At 56.6% G+C, this 3933-nt stretch overlaps 2 non-coding genes across 2 annotated transcripts; both read right to left on the bottom strand.

The window, feature by feature from the left end:
* Positions 1–246: 246 nt before the first annotated feature.
* On the bottom strand, positions 247–399 carry LOC142791941 (5.8S ribosomal RNA). The gene has a single exon (XR_012890523.1). It is a non-coding gene; the product is annotated as a 5.8S ribosomal RNA (ribosomal RNA).
* Positions 400–2118: 1719 nt separating this feature from the next.
* Positions 2119–3933, bottom strand: LOC142791934 (small subunit ribosomal RNA). Its single transcript, XR_012890516.1, has one exon. It is a non-coding gene; the product is annotated as a small subunit ribosomal RNA (ribosomal RNA).

Raw genomic sequence — 3933 nt, 5'->3', positions numbered from 1 at the left:
CCTGCAGGCTTCCTTCCGACTCGAAGTCCTGCGGCGGTCTCAACGAGGTGCCACATCCTCAATGCAGTCGGTCGCCCCCGTTTCGGTTGGGCTCTGGCACGACGGTCGCCACCGTCTCGCCCTTGAGTGGCCGCTGTTGGCGCTCGCTGTGAGGTGTTCAGCGTGCTGTCCGTGTTGCCGACGCGGTCAAAACGAGTCGACGGCTCACGTTCCCTTGTGCGCCGAAGGCTCTCTTGATATGTGATCCGACCCTCAGACAGACGAAGCCAAGGGAAGACCCAAGGCCGCAATGTGCGTTCAAAGAATCAGTGCTCAGTGTGTCCTGCAATTCACACCAAGTCTCGCAGCTGGCTGCGTTCTTCATCGACCCGAGAACCGAGTGATCCACCGCTTAGAGTCGTGAAAAAGTGTTTGTTCAATTCCGTACAGTCAAAACCAAACGTTTCTGGCACTCGGCCAAACAGTGGCCAAGAAGGGCGCTTTTCAGCGCACGCTTGGACTCCAAAACTCTGCCGCGCCTTTTTCGGCTGCCGCAAATCGAGCAAACGGTGTGTTTCGGACGGCGTTTCGCTTCCGCTACTTGCGAGTGCTTTCGTGGTCCACCCCTCTATAAATACTCGGGAGGCGTCGAAGCCGGTTCTCCAAGCCGGACCCGTAGGTATCGTTGTGTGCTCGCTCTCATTGGCCCGCCTAACCAGAAAATGCCTGCGGTACACCCATTTGGATAAGAGTGCACGCAGATGCGGGCCTCGACGGCTACACATTTCCTCGGGCGGCCGCCTCCCGGCCTCCGTGGAGCGCGGGATGCACGGTCCCATCGACAAGCCTCTCCCGTTTTTACCGTGGCGTCGCGGTTCACCACGGCGGGCGGGTCGGTCTCCTTCGCATAAAAAGGGGGACCCCCGCTTTTTGTTCCACGAAATCGCACAAGCTTTTTTCGCATCCACGGTTTGCCACCGCACACCAAAATGCCGATCCGGCTGCCTACTTTAGCCAACAGGTGGAGCCAGGCGCGCCGTACTTGCGCGGCACTTCCCACGTCCACCGAAGTCGGTGCCAAGGACCACTTTCGGCGCCGGAGCCGCGTACGAGCCTACTCGAGGCGGAAGAACGAAGCCAGCAAGGGCCTGGCCGCAAGTGCGTTCAATTGTCGGGACGTCCAAGTCCCTCGTTCTTCCGTGCTTCCTCTTTCGGCAAGTCGTTGCGGCACCTTCCCAAAGCGCGCAGACCCGCTAATCGCGACGAGCGCGACGTGGCCGTGCCGCCTTTCCCTCGGCAGCAAGCAAAACGCCTGGCAACGTCGACGCTCCCCTAACCGCGATCTCGCACCGTGTTTCGTGTGGCGAATTCAAAAGCCGGCCGGCGCTGCTGCAACCATTACGGTCGGTACGCATACGCCGCGGAGGGCGGGACGGTCATCGGAGCGTGCGGTTCCTCCATCGAGTACTGCGCACCTCGGCCGTCGCATCGCCGTGCCATGACCGGCCGCGCGTCAACGCGAACCGGTGCCAGCGAGATCCCTCGCCTGCAAGAACCGACCGGCAGCCTCCGTCACCCGAGGACGCGGAGGCGCTTGCCGCGGACGGCGGGACGGTATGCACTGGTGCACAGCGGACCCGTCACATCGCCAGTTCCTTGACCGACCGCCGACGCTTGTGCCGTTCCTCTCGTACTTGGCAGTCGCCGCGCGATTGTCGGGTCTCGTTCTTGCACGCTCGAACGGTCGGGAGGGCACTCGGCTGGCGTTTCGGGAACGCGCAGCCTCGCCTTCTACCGACGTAACCACGACTCGCCGTTCGCGCTCCGCCGCTCCTGTTTACAGTACTAGGCGGTCCCGCAGCGGTCGGGTCGCGCATTTCGAGCGCTTCGAGCCACGGTGCAGTGGCGGGTCGAAAGCCGACCTATGAGTGCGTTGCGCCGTTTGTACCCGCGTCCGCCACCTGGCCGACCGTCCAAGGTCGCGGTGTTGGCGTCCGCTGGGCGCAACAATTTGTCACGGGGTGCCGCTCCACATTCAGGCAGCCCCGTGGGGAAAAGCCGACCCCGCGTCCAAACGGGGTCAGCGGCAGAAAGTGTCGGGCGCAGACGCAGCTGAGGCGCTCACCCTTCACAATCCGTTAATGATCCTTCCGCAGGTTCACCTACGGAAACCTTGTTACGACTTTTACTTCCTCTAAATGATCAAGTTTGGTCATCTTTCCAACAGACCGGCGCAACCGAAAGGCCGCGCCGGACATCGGTCCGAAGACCTCACTAAATCATTCAATCGGTAGTAGCGACGGGCGGTGTGTACAAAGGGCAGGGACGTAATCAACGCGAGCTTATGACTCGCGCTTACTGGGAATTCCTCGTTCAAGGGGAACAATTGCAAGCCCCTATCCCAATCACGAAAGAAGTTCCACGGGTTACCCAGTCTTTTCAGACAGGGATAAAGACACGCTGCTTCCTTCAGTGTAGCGCGCGTGCGGCCCCGGACATCTAAGGGCATCACAGACCTGTTATTGCTCTGTTTCGTGCGGCTAGGAGCCGCTTGTCCCTCTAAGAAGGTTGTAAGGTGCTGGGAACCCCGCACCTATTTAATAGGCTAGAGTCTCGTTCGTTATCGGAATTAACCAGACAAATCGCTCCACCAACTAAGAACGGCCATGCACCACCATCCACCGAATCAAGAAAGAGCTCTCAATCTGTCAATCCTCCCAGTGTCCGGGCCGGGTAAGTTTTCCCGTGTTGAGTCAAATTAAGCCGCAGGCTCCACTCCTGGTGGTGCCCTTCCGTCAATTCCTTTAAGTTTCAGCTTTGCAACCATACTTCCCCCGGAACCCAAATACTTTGGTTTCCCGGAAGCTGCCCGCCGAGTCATTTGAGTAACTCAGGCGGATCGCTGGTTGGCATCGTTTATGGTCAGAACTAGGGCGGTATCTGATCGCCTTCGAACCTCTGACTTTCGTTCTTGATCAATGAAAACATTCTTGGCAAATGCTTTCGCAGTAGTTCGTCTTGCGACGGTCCAAGAATTTCACCTCTAGCGCCGCAATACGAATGCCCCCGTCCGTCCCTCTTAATCATTACCTCGTATTCCAAAAACCAACAGAACAGAAACGAGGTCTTGTTCTATTATTCCATGCAAGTTTATTCAGGCGACTCGCCTGCGTTGAGCACTCTAATTTTTTCAAAGTAAAAGCACCGGCCATCTCGAGGCACACAATGAAGTGCACCAAGAAAGAACCGGCATGATGTTCAGTCCGAGCCGTCGCATCGGGTAGATGCACTACTCGTCTGGAACTGAGATCCAACTACGAGCTTTTTAACCGCAGCAGCTTTAGTATACGCTATTGGAGCTGGAATTACCGCGGCTGCTGGCACCAGACTTGCCCTCCAATTGATCCTCGTTAAAGGATTTAGAGTGTACTCATTTCAATTACGGGGCCTCAAAAGAGTCCCGTATTGTTATTTTTCGTCACTACCTCCCCGTGCCGGGAGTGGGTAATTTGCGCGCCTGCTGCCTTCCTTGGATGTGGTAGCCGTTTCTCAGGCTCCCTCTCCGGAATCGAACCCTGATTCTCCGTTACCCGTAACAACCATGGTAAGCAAGTAACCTACCATCGAAAGTTGATAAGGCAGACACTTGAAAGAAACGTCGCCGGCTCGTGGCCATGCGATCAGCACAAAGTTATCCAGAGTCACCACACAATACGGGCCGAAACCCGATCGATCTTGGTCTAATAAAAGCACCCGTTACCCAAAGGGCTCCAGGCTCACTGCATGTATTAGCTCTAGAATTGCCACAGTTATCCAAGTAGGAAGAAACGATCTAAGGAACCATAACTGATTTAATGAGCCATTCGCGGTTTCGCCTTATTTCGGCATGTACTTAGACATGCATGGCTTAATCTTTGAGACAAGCATATGATTACTGGCAGGATCAACCAGGTA

The sequence above is a fragment of the Rhipicephalus microplus genome, unplaced genomic scaffold (genome assembly GCF_043290135.1).
Source record: "Rhipicephalus microplus isolate Deutch F79 unplaced genomic scaffold, USDA_Rmic scaffold_199, whole genome shotgun sequence".
NCBI classification, from domain to species: Eukaryota; Metazoa; Arthropoda; class Arachnida; order Ixodida; family Ixodidae; genus Rhipicephalus; species Rhipicephalus microplus.
This window is presented reverse-complemented; position numbering and strand designations above follow the sequence as displayed.